Below are 13,086 nucleotides of genomic sequence, written 5' to 3' on the forward strand. Positions count from 1 at the left end.
CAGCTACAATGCGGTATCAGAACAAAGACAGCTCACTCTAACTGTGACCCACCGTAGATTTACTGTGATTGTGTGATTCGGTATGAGAACTGAACATCTTGTCTTGCGAAGAAATCACTCGCAGCTTGGCGCTGGATCAATGTGTGCCTCCAGACAGGCTCCAAAGTTCTTGGGCCGGCCCACAGTACTACGGCCTACGCATCCCTCGCGGCACTGGGTTCCGTTTCCTACAGTGTTGCACTGTGGTACAATGGAACAGAAATCTTGAGACATCCAGCAAAATAATTACAAAAGAAATAAAATATTCACATATGTATGTCAATCTGACAACTATACCCCAAAGACAGCGAATTCTCTGGCACTTCTAAAGTACGGGAAGTCTGTTTACTGGTTCATGGTTTTCAACGCTGTGTTGCAGTACCACGAAGTCACCTTTCATCACTGCAGCCTTACTAACTCCGAGCTGACCTCCAACGTTGGCCCGGTACAACACGACGTGAAAAATAAAAGAATTACGCATTACTGTTTTTTTTCTTTAATCCACCTCCATTCCACCCTGTGAAAGTGGATGTACCGCGAAGCTGTTGATGACGATAAACAAGTACCACCATCCCAACTGACGATTGAAGACGGTACACAACCCTATTGAAAAAATATGTATGAGAATTTCACGAGAACTTCTGTACGCTATTATTGCTCCGTAGACTCGACGACGTCGTACATCACATGTGTACGAGTGGACATCGTCAATGAACGAGATCGTTCTCGTGTGGGTATATTAAACGAGATTATTCTTGCATAGCTGTGCTTGACGAGATAGTTCTCGCACGGCGATGCGAAACGATATCGTTCTCGTTTGTGTATGCTACATGAAAATGTTCTCATTCAGCTATGCAAAATGACACCATTCTTGTTTAGCTGCATTCTACAAGTGTTCGCATTTGTGTTGAATGAGTTCTTTTGTTCATGCAATATTTTTGGTGAAGTTCCACACAGTAACACATTCTGCCAACATTGCAGCGATTAATTTCGATCACGTGAGTCGGCCGATGTGCCAGCTCAGAGACAAAGAGGACACTTTTTAGGGCCCACAATTAACACAAACCATCTTTATTTTGTATTCCGAAGCATCGTGGCCAGGTGCTTGTTCAGGTCCTTCAGCCTCCTTGCCTCCGTATCCACAGTGTTCGGCGTTTTTGAAACAGTGCTCGTATGCATCTGCACAAAAATGTAAACAAAGCAGCCGGCCCTGTTAGATTACAACAAGCCATTGGAACTGACATGCACAATAGGTAGCTCCACTGCATAACTGATTTGGCTGGTTCTTGCATGATATTGTGTGTAAAGCGTGAACATCTCACAGAGAAACAGGAAAAAGAAAACACGGAGGCTCATGAGTTTTCTACCTACGTAAATTGATATTTCAATATTAACCACAGCAGTTGAAAGCAAGTGCTCGTCCTCGCATTGTCTTGTTCTCGTCTCTGTTAAATGTTCGTGTTTCACAAAGAATAGAAATGGCTGCAGAATTGCAATACAAGACCACTGACATAGTCTAATACTTTTCCACAAGTATTTTACATTAAATGAACAAGTATAACCAGCACAATGCGTTGGCGGGCTAGTTGGTGCGAATCCATCAATACTTTGTTTAGCGCGAAACGACACACACAAGAAAGACGACAGGACAAGGCGCTACTCTGAACTGACAGCATTTTATTGCGTCACTCCTTTATAGACCGCTCAAACCAAAGGAACATGCGCAGTGAGCACCATGCGGTGGAGCCACCAACAACATCCGATCCAAAGAGCGCACTCATGCGACAGAATCCAAAAAACCAAATTCAGCGCTGTACAAAGTTAAGGAAAGCACACTACTGCACTGCGACTCCAATGACTTAATGAAAAATGCTTCCGATAACTCTCGGGCGGTGGTGTCACGGCTCTTTTTCAAGATCGTGGTATCAGAAAACATGGGTTTGCATTTGGACGTTTTACAATGCTGAGCCAAATGGGAACCTTTGCCTGTTGCTATGGATCATGTATGGCTTATGTTCTCTAAGGCGCTCGTTAACACAGCGGCCTGACTGCCCTACATACACTTTGCCACATGACAAGGGAATCTTATATAAACGACACCGACGCTGCATTCTACAAATTTCACATAGTTCTTTTCACAATCAGGTTCTTTACTTATTTTAGAAATACGGCAGCACAACATTGACAGTTTCTGAGGAGCGGAAAACACTACCGGAATTTGGTATTTAGTGGCGACATTCTTTAGATTGTGAGCCACTCTGTGGCAATACGGCACAACTTCAGGCCTCTTCTTTTGTGTGATGCAGTTACTTTTGTGCCGCTTCCCTTTCAGTTTCTGAAGCAATACTTCCGAGACTGATGTTACCACCACACTTGGGTAACCAGCAGTCTGAAGCCTATTTAACTGTGCAATGAAACTCATGTTCGCAGAGTGATGACAAGATTGCATTAAGGAAGATTCTAAACACATCAAAGCAATGGCGCGTTTCACAGTCTTTGAGTGCGCAGACGCATAAGGTAAAAGTTCCTTACGTGCGCGTGGCGAGTACATCCGACAGGCGTGGCCTGTTTGTAAGGATAGCTGCAAATCTAAAAACTGGAGTTTAGCGTCCCTAGATAGCTCATGTGTGAAAGTTAAACCTTTGCCATTGTCATTGAAAAGTGTTAAAATATCAGCTACCGTCACGGAGCATTCGTTGTTGGTCTGTTTTATCACAACAAGAAAATCGTCAACATATCTAAAAATTTGAACCGAGTCATTGTTTAAGGCACTCTTAAGAGTGCGGTCGACAAAAGATAAAAAAATATTACAAAGAGCAGGCGCCACACATGAACCAATACACACACCATTTTTCTGGATAAAAAGGTTATTTTCGAACAGGATAAAAGTTGCACTTAAATAAAATTCAAGAAGGGACATGAAACCTTCTGAAGACAACCCGGTGGCATTGCAAAAATCTACCTCGCCACTTTCTTCGATGCACGTCATCACACTGCGAAATAGCTCATCATGCGGTATTGAATAGTAAAGATCTTCGACATCAACAGAAAAAATGTCGGCTACTGAATGGTTGTCTTCCAGAAAGGAAACGACATCGAAAGAATCCTTTATGCCATAAGGATCATCAATAGTTAAATGCTTCAACTGTTTTTGCAAAAAGCGGCTAACCAAAACCTGCCAATAGTTGTTTTCACTGACTATTGTACGGAAAGGCACATCCGGTTTGTGTGTTCTTGCAGTGAAAAAAAAACATCTAAAGCAAGTACCTTACATTGTTTACCATCTTTCACAATCTTGGTGAGGCCTATATTTTCCAACAAAGAAATGGCTTTGCGTTTTACCTTCTGAGCTTTCTCATTTGCCAGAATGAAGTGTTTGTTGACAGCCTCAATGGCTTTTTTGTTGAAGACAGCAGACGGAGCTATCACAAACCCGCCCTCTTTGTCACTCAGTAACAGCCGCAGTTCATTGTCTCTAAAGAAAGATACTGTCCTTTTGATCACAGCTGTCGAAGGTGGCGCGCTCCCAGTGGCGGTCCTACGAAGGTTGTCCACCCTATCGAGGAGGCACCGCTCCTGGTCCTCTAGTTCTGCTTTCCTTGCGATGCGCCTGTTCAAAGCCAGTAGCTCATGTGCAGGAATTCTTGGTTCCGTGCTGTACTTCGGCCCATTCTTTAGCAATGCAGCAACTTCGTCAGGAAGCCTGACGTCACCGAGTACCTGGAAACCAGCGGTGACCGGTTGCGTTTTTTCCTTTCTGCACGGTAGTCTGGACCGGAGGAGTAGCAGCAGCTGTGTCCACCAGAATTCTGTAGTCCAAGTTGATAGAAGTCTGTAGAAACGAAACTTCTTCTAGGCCACAATAGGTGCATCGCGCGAGTAGCACGCAGCTCTCAACCAGTCGTACAGAAGGCGTACCTGCCCCCAAATTTCAGAACGAAGAATCCGACACATTCGCCGCACGTGACCGACGGAAGGCCTGACGTTCCCGAAGAGACTCGCCACATCTTGAGGAACATGTCCATTCTTCATGCAGAACGTAAGCATCCTTGCACGGCACACAGCAAAAGCTATGTGACTGACCAGAACAGCAGGATCAGGAGACAAATATCAGTGGGCCCTGATATTTGTGTGTCTGTGTCATAGGCCTCACCAAGATTGTGAAAGATGTAAAACAATGTAAGCTACTTGCTTTAGAGGTTTTTTCACTGCAAAAACGCACAAACCGGATGTGCCTTTCCGTACAATAGTCAGTGAAAACAACTGTCGGCAGGTTTTGGTTAGCCGCTTTTTGCAAAAACAGTTTAATCATTTAACTATTGACGATCCTTATGGCATAAAGGATTCTTTCGATGTTGTTTCCTTTCTGGAAGACAACCATTCATTAGCCAACATTTTTTCTGTTGACGTCGAAGATCTTTACGATTCTATACCGCATGATGAGCTATTTCGCAGTGTGATGATGTGCATCGAAGAAAGTGGCGAGGTAGATTTTTGCAATGCCACCGGGTTATCTTCGGAAAGTTTCATGTCCCTTCTTGAATTTTATTTAAGTGCAACTTTTATCCTGTTCGAAAATAACCTTTTTATCCAGAAAAATGGTGTGTGTATTGGTTCATGTGTGGCGCCTGCTCTTTGTAATATTTTTTTATCTTTTGTCGACCGCACTCTTAAGAGTGCCTTAAACAATGACTCGGTTCAAATTGTTAGATATGTTGACGATTTTCTTGTTGTGATAAAACAGACTAACAACGAATGCTCCGTGACGGTAGCTGATATTTTAACACTTTTCAATGACAATGGCAAAGGTTTAACTTTCACACATGAGCTATCTAGGGACGGTAAACTCCAGTTTTTAGATTTGCAGCTATCCTTACAAACAGGCCACGCCTGTCAGATGTACTTGCCACGCGCACGTAAGGAACTTTTACCTTACGCGTCTGCGCACTCAAAGACTGTGAAACGCGCCATTGCTTTGATGTGTTTAGAATCTTCCTTAATGCAATCTTGTCATCACTCTGCGAACATGAGTTTCATTGCACAGTTAAATAGGCTGCAGGCTGCTGGTTACCCAAGTGTGGTGGTGACGTCAGTCTCGGAGGTATTGCTTCAGAAACTGAAAGGGAAGCGGCACAAAAGTAACTGCATCACACAAAAGAAGAGGCCTGAAGTTGTGCCGTATTGCCACAGAGTGGCTCACAATCTAAAGAATGTCGCCACTAAATACCAAATTCCGGTAGTGTTTTCCGCTCCTCAGAAACTGTCAATGTCGTGCAGCCGTATTTCTAAAACAAGTAAAAAACCTGATTGTGAAAAGAACCACGTGAAGTTTGTAGAATGCAGCGTCAGTGTCATTTATAAGATTCCCTTGTCATGTGGCAAAGTGTATGTAGGGCAGCCAGGCCGCTGTGTTAACGAGCGCCTTAGAGAACATGAGCGATCCATACCAACAGGCACAGGTTCCCATTTGGCTCAGCATTGTAAAACATGCAAATGCAAACCCATGTTTCGTGATACCACGATTTTGAAAAAGAGCCGTGACACCACCGCCCGAGAGTTATCGGAAGCATTTTTCATTAAGTCACTGGAGTCACAGTGCATTAGTGTGCCTTCCTTAACCTAGTAAAGCACTGAATTTGGTTTTTTGGATTCTGTCACATGAGTGCGCTCTTTGGATCGGATGTTGGTGGTGGCTTCACCGCATTGTGCTCACTGCGCATGTTCCTCTGGTTTGAGCGGTCTATAAAGGAGTGACGCAATAAAATGATGTCAGTTGAGAGTAGCGCCTTGTCCTGTCGTCTTGTGTGTGTCGTTTTGCGCTAAACAAAGTATTCATGAAGCATAACCAGCTCATGCAAGTGAATACACAGATTTCACAGCTTTTTGCTACCGCACTGCGGAATATGCAGATGGAAAACACTGCATAGATGCCAGTGCAGAATTGTTTATAGGAAAGACTAATGCACCTTTAATACCACTATAGAAACTAAATGACAGTTTTTGTTAGCATGTTAGAGCACTCAATATGACCAGCTTCTATTACATAACATTTCTGCTGCTGTCTGGCCCTGCTCCCGATACTGCACTGGTCAAACATAGGTGCAACCACACTCTTCAATGGCTTTTTGTATTATTGCGTCAGCTTTTTAAGGCTAATTTTAGCCCCCCCCCCCAGTTATCTGGGAGCCGTTGCATCACAGTGACGACAGCTGAGACAAGGATCTGTTTGTACGACAAGGTTAATCTTCCTCTTTTGCTTACTTAAACCTCCCCTCACTTTACTAATTATGTGGCACAGCAACACAATTGTTATATGCCGCCTCTTTAAAAATGCCTAATTTATTGTACAGGCAGAAATAGCTTCGCTAACCGCAGCACTACTCAATTTTCATTAAAAAGAATATCTTACTCCTGAAGCAGTGCAACAACTACGGCTACCAAACTGGTTGTTTGCTGGTGCAAAATATTAATAAGCTTACCGGCTAATGTAAAAACTACAATATTTTTATCGTCATATCAGCATTCATAGTAGCCATGCCATGTGTCGCATTCGCAGTTGTGCAAGCAACATGCATTGCCGATTTATCTGTTAGCATTGCCCTTTCGCTTCTCGCTTGATATTGCTGGGCAAGCAGTCAAACTGGATAGTTAGACACTGCCTGTCACCTCCTTACCTTCCTTATGAATTGTGCATTAAATGAGGATTTTTTCTTGGTGAAACAGTTCTAGTTTGAGGCCTAAACAAGCTCCAAGGGAGTTTGCATTTAAGGAGTGTAACCATCCTCTGAAAACATGTACATGAGGAACACTGCAGAAAGAGCACTTCAAAAAAAGAACACGAGTGTATTTATCCCCAAGGCCAAACCTTGTGTCTTCTTAAATATTTATCAAGTCAAACTCAAAATTGGTACTGAGGTGCAAGGTGTCCACAACATATTACCTTGTGAAAGCACAGTGGTGCCTGGATGTTGTGGGACCAGCTCGGACGTGGAGATCAGCACTGATCAGCAACACTGCAGTCTCCTTACAGCTTTTCTGCAGGCCCAGCCACACCTGCAATAAAACAAGTGAGCTTGGTGCCACAAAGTACTGTATTTACTCGCATAATGATCGCATTTTGTAAAAAAAAAATGGTCACAAATTCAGGTGTGTGATCATTATGCCGGTTAAATTTCCCGCAAAAAGAATTTTTTTCATCCCGCGTTTGCTGCGGGATGGCAATAGGTCAAGAAATAAGTGGCTGCCACTGTATGTAGTGCGGGACACCGAAACAAAAGTGGCGGCCAGCATAGCAAGCTGAAAACACCAAATGCGCCGAACGCGATTTTTTTTTCTCTCGAGTACATTACTTGCATTGAAAGTTTCTTCCATATCAGTAATGAATAATATCGTTAATATCGGTAAGTTTGTGGCAATAACGTCGCCATGTCCACTATGAGGGGGCAGAAACAGATGGGCACGCTTAGCTGCCAGTGACATAGAAAGACACGGCGGGCATGCTGCAGAAACTGCGGCATTTGTCTTCACTACTATCCTAATACAGCACGTTTGTGCTAAGGGTGGGCAAATATCTTAGCTGTGTTACAAGTGTCGGCGTATGGATAGGGTACACTTCTAACGTATCAGTGTAAACGTGGCTGCTATTGTTGCCGCTCGTGATTTGTTGCGTGCCCACGAGTGCAGATGAGAAGAATCGAAAGGCATCTTTTTTGTTGCTGTTGACCACAACCATTACAAAGCCTACACATAATAAAGGCAATTTTGGTTGTAGCTTTTTTGTCATGGAAGTGCGGAAAGTAATGAAAGGAATGAAAACGAGCATCTGCTTAAAAATGTTTGGTGCGTGCAGACCACTTGGTTTATCTTGAAGAGTTGTTCGCGTAGCATTCGACAGATGCTAAGCGCGATCATTAATAGCTAGACTTGGCACATGACATATCGCTGCAGCAAGTTAGGGGTGCAATCATTACACACGAAATAAAAAAAAATCGAATTTGGACGACAAAATTCAGGGCTGCGATCATTACGTGCGTGCGATCATTATGAGAGTAAATACGGTAAATATAGAAAGTGACACTGTGAACAAAGCAATACTTATTAGGTATGAAATGCTGATATTCGCCCGTAGAAAGCTTTAAGTAACAAAGCCTGCAAGATAAGAAAAATGCAATGTATGGGCCATCTGTACAAGAACATTAATCAAAGGTCCCTTCATTTTTTAGTCCCTTCTCCTCCTCATGCATAGATGGCAGTCAGGTTAAGTAAACTGGACCAGATTGCCACATAGTGTAAGCAAAGGTGGTCACTTTGTGGGCCAATTATGATACAATCGCACAACATGCATCCCTACAGTTGTTTTAATGTGTTCCGTAATGCTAGCCACCTTGTAGGCCCTACAGTGTCAAAGCATCCATAACTTTAACAGCGTTACCCAGTAGGGATAACCAATAAGTGTCCACAGCAGCACAACTCAGCATATCTATCAGGAGGCTTTCGTTACACTTTTACAATTCTCCTCTTATGGCTTCATCCCAATTTTTGTCAATACAAGCTTGAAGCCTCTGCACAATCTGAATGCACCAGGGCACTATAAAAAATACCACATCTTCCTACCCAATTCCATGTTTAATATAAGACTGGAAAGTTCACTATCATGTGCAGAACAAGCCAAATTGTTCTGGAATCAAGTAATCTTCCACTACCTGTGAAAAAAAAGCATGCAAGAAAGAGTACGTCGAGCACAGGGGTGTTGATGGATATTAAATACCACTGTCGTGCAGTAGACACCACGTCAACAAAACAGGCCAATGTATAAATGACTGGATCTGCAACCATGTCAACTGAATGCTCAGGTCATTTGGTGGTGCAAAGCTCACTTGCATTATTTTGTTTGAAAACTATGCAACTGTGGCAATGTGTTACGAGCATAGGGCTGGCAAGATTTGTGAGCCTTTCCTTACATGTGTTACAGAGAATCTGCGAGTTGGCTCGCCCTCCAGTGGATTATCAGATAGCAAGACTGCTTATTTATCATTGTAAAACAAGTGTCATAGTAGCCATGCTTCTTTTCGCAGTTGTGTGAGCAACATACATTGTCGATTTATCTGTTCTTGCCCTTTCACCTCTCACTTTATATTGCTCTGCAAGCAGTAAAATTGGATGGCTGTTAGACTGTTATGTCCTGTCACCTCCTCACCTTTCTTATGAATTGTGCATTAAATAAGGCTTTTTTCTTGGTGAAAGAGTGCTACTTTAAGGCATAAACAAGTTCCATGGCAGTTTGCATTTAAGCATCCTCTGAAAACATGTACATGAGGAACACTGCAAGAAGAACGCTTAAAAAAAAGAACACGAGTGTATTTATCACCAAGGCCAACCCTTGTGTCTTAGCATATTTCTCAAAACTGATACTGAGTTGCAAGGTGTCTATATCATATTACCTTGTCAATGAAGCAAAGCACAGTGGTGCCTGGATGTTGTAGGACCAGCTCGGACGTGGAGATCAGCACTGATCAGCAACACAGTAGTCTGCTTACTCTTTCTGCAGGCCCAGCCACACTTGCATTAAAACAAGTGAGCTTAGTCTCACAAAAGTATAATATAAAAAGTGACACTGTGAACTAAGTAATTCTTATTAGGTATAAATAGGAATGAAATGATATTCGCCCATAGAAAGCTTTGAGTTAACAAAGCATGCGAGATAAGAAAAGTGCAATGTATGAGCCATCTGTGCAAAAACATAAATCGAAGGTCCCTTTTTTCGCTTCTCTCCTCGTTTTCGTGCATAGATGGCAGACAGGTTAAGTAAACTGGACCAGACTGCCACGTAGCGTAAGCAAAGGTGGTCACTTCTTCGGGGAGCAGCCTGTAGGCTGCTTCTTGAAAGAGTATTAGAAAATGCTAATAATGCATATATGCATTATTCACAAGAGGCCTTGTTTCTCTCAGAATGCCACAGCCAATCACATATGTCAAACTGACCATTTTAAAATGCATGAAAAGTACAGCATAGCTTTGAGGGTACCCCAAACTACTGAAATTCACATCAGCCAAGTTCAGCAGACAACACCATAATCAAGCCTCTAGAAGTTGTGCATATTATTGCAAGTTGACAGAATAATGAGGAAGAGAAGGTGAGGGAGATGGTGCCACTATAGCATAGTTCAAACTCTATCCCACATCATGTGCAGAAGGGCAAAGAATGCGCAGCTTTCAGTTATACTCTCACCTGTGACAACTGCACCAGGTTTACTGACATGCGTAACAAGCAGTATGTGATACCACGTTATTGCATCCTGCAACTGATGTGACATCAGAGATCAGCTTCAAGCTTGACGCTAAGCTATACTAGGGACACATAATGAACTGGCTACATTAAAATCTAAAGCAAAAGTGTTGAACATTGTTTGCCAGCCTGTGCACTTCATATTTTACAAAAATTCTAGACAGAAATCCTGTGTTGGAAAGACAGCACGCACTTTCCTAAAGCTTTCTCTCAGCATCCACACTTTTCTATGCATACATTATTAACCATTATTTACCTTGACACACTGTACACAAGCAGCACACTTGGAAAAGCAGAAACTAACATGTTTTTAGATCAGTGAGTTTTTCTCAGTGCTTTTGTTGCTGCAAACTTAGCCTGCTTCTGGAACGTATCTTAATGAACTTACCTAAAGCAAGTGTCCCTTTGCTAATTTTATTAGGGATTTTTCATTGCTAGCAATTAAGAAAGCAAAGCGCCAGGACTATTTTTTACGTGCATTTTCGCAATCCTATGCCACCCCATTTCTCAGCAGCTTTAGAACATCTGCACTAATAAAACTTCGCTCTCATTACTTAATGGAACATTAGTAAAATTGTAGAATAGCAAGAATTTATAAATTGCATGAGAGACTCAGAAAAGTTGACAGGTGCCAAATACACGAACAGACCCTAGAACACATAAATGGCTGTGACCGTTTAGTACGTACCTTGTCAAAGCAGGCAGATCAGATGCTTTGTCGTGCTGTTCAAGCTGCATAGTGCCGCAGCCTATGTGGTGCAGAGATGCCTCCGTCTCAGGAAATTGTGACATCCCTAAACAATAAATGTTCAGTTTATTGTAATCACTGCTGAAACTGCAAACTTGTGATTTGACAACATCGCGTCAAATTGGGGAAAGCTCTCGTACAGCCAGCTACATGAAGCTGCATCCGCTTAGAGAAATTAAATATTTCATTCTTACATCACAGGCGGTTATTCAACGTGTCAAAGGCACGAAAACAAACAACACTAAACACAAGAAATACAGGTTGCCTTGGCGACAACCTATAAGCATCAAAGTTTGCATCCAAGCTAAAATCTTCTCACGAGTCAGATCATTTGGATGCCGTCGCGCGTTAACGTTAGCTGTGAAAACATTTGCGCAACACATCAACGTACTTCTAGAATTGTCTATACGATTTCTTGCTGAGAAATTACGTATAGAAGCAGTGACATTTCCTGCTTGAATTTTTTTGCCCGTTCAGACGAAGCGATGACCCGGCGCTAGCATACTTCATAACAAAAAGAAAATAAACAATAGATGAAGCACTTAGAACATTAACCTCGGGGTAATTTTCGTGAAACTTTTTGCTAAATGTGCACTCCGATATCGAACGAACATTAGGAAATCACTGTTATTGTTCTTATAGCTGTACTAATCATCTTCTGCTGCGCATGACAAGGTACAGTGCTCACGGAATGAAACGCGACACGGAGCATTTAGTAAAGCCCTGCAAACGTGCAAAGTACGCGAGAGAACCATGTCATGTCGCAAGGAATTTGGTGACCAAAGGTGACGAGGACTCCGATGTACGTGTACGCACCAAAATTACGTCGATGTGACACGAACTACAGCCGGTGAAAACGAATATATGCGCATTACTAAGCCCTAAATTGACGCGTTTCATTCCGTGAGCACTGTACACTACATGAACCATAAGAATGCGCAAGGCGCCGGACTTACCTTCTGAGGCGAGCGCTTCTGCGTGTCCGTTCACGTCGCATCGCCTGCACCAACAGTCCGTCCAGCGTAGTGTTGAATTGCGGTGAACTACAGCACGCGATAGCACAACTATCAACACATTCTTCCGTGCACTGTGACCCGATGCGGGAGCGGCGAGACAAAGAAGCGCGAATTGACCGCACTACGATAATCAACAACGGCGCACCGCAAGAAACATACAGCGAGCTAATAGCGTTGCACAGGCCCCAGGGCTTAGTGATCGTTAATTCACACAAAAAAAAGGAGCACATGTTCTCTAAGCACCGCGTAAATATGATCAAACGATCAGCACCACATCGGCCGCCCGCCGCAACAACGCCTATAGAGCGATGGCCTATAGTCCTCTTTAAGTACCCCAATTCCTCGGCTATGCGCACCATGCAGCCCGCTGCCGTTCCCGCCACCGCAGCACTGCCATCGACCTCCGCGCCAAGCATCCGAGCGTCGTCTGCTATAGCCTGGCACAGTTATGGTTGTTAGTCGCGGCACTCGGCATTTACATGGTGCTCGCTGAATAAAGCAGCCGTTATTTCTTTCTGTTGTTGTTTAAGCTGAAGTATAATATTCTACAGACACCATACCTGAGAGTGCACGTCCGAAGAAAGTGAGATGGAAAAAAAGGTGGGCCTACAAACCAAAGTGCACACGCAATGTTAACGCTTGGTGACCCACACGTCGCCGGTACTGGCGTCTCCATGAGCGCAAAACTTGGACCGGACGCAAAAGACCTCGACCGCCAGCCACGTGCCCGAGGACAGTTACAAGGCACACGCAATGAGAAAATAAAATCGGCTACAGCACAAGAAGCGCAAACACCCGCGAGTAACGTGCACATGTAAGCAGAGCAGCGCCGCTCACTTGGTGCAGAGCTCGACCGCAGCGCCCTCACAGTCCCCGGAACAAGTCGCGCCCTGCTCGAAAGGAAGACTCGCGCAACTGAGAAACTACTTCGGTCCGAAATGAAGGGAAATGACGTCGTTTGTTTACTTCGCCGTCTGTGGTTCCGGTAACTGTGATCG

The 13,086-nt window shown here is 43.5% G+C and overlaps 1 long non-coding RNA gene across 1 annotated transcript; it reads right to left on the reverse strand.

Annotated features, from left to right (window-relative positions):
* Positions 1-1,094: 1,094 nt before the first annotated feature.
* LOC139059873 (uncharacterized) lies at positions 1,095-12,877 on the reverse strand. The gene is made up of 5 exons (XR_011514435.1): positions 12,029-12,877; positions 11,013-11,118; positions 9,480-9,597; positions 6,980-7,092; positions 1,095-1,218 (listed from the first exon to the last, which is right to left on the reverse strand). It is a non-coding gene; the product is annotated as an uncharacterized lncRNA (long non-coding RNA).
* Positions 12,878-13,086: the final 209 nt, after the last annotated feature.

Source organism: Dermacentor albipictus, chromosome 5 (assembly GCF_038994185.2).
Source record: "Dermacentor albipictus isolate Rhodes 1998 colony chromosome 5, USDA_Dalb.pri_finalv2, whole genome shotgun sequence".
NCBI classification, from domain to species: domain Eukaryota; kingdom Metazoa; phylum Arthropoda; class Arachnida; order Ixodida; family Ixodidae; genus Dermacentor; species Dermacentor albipictus.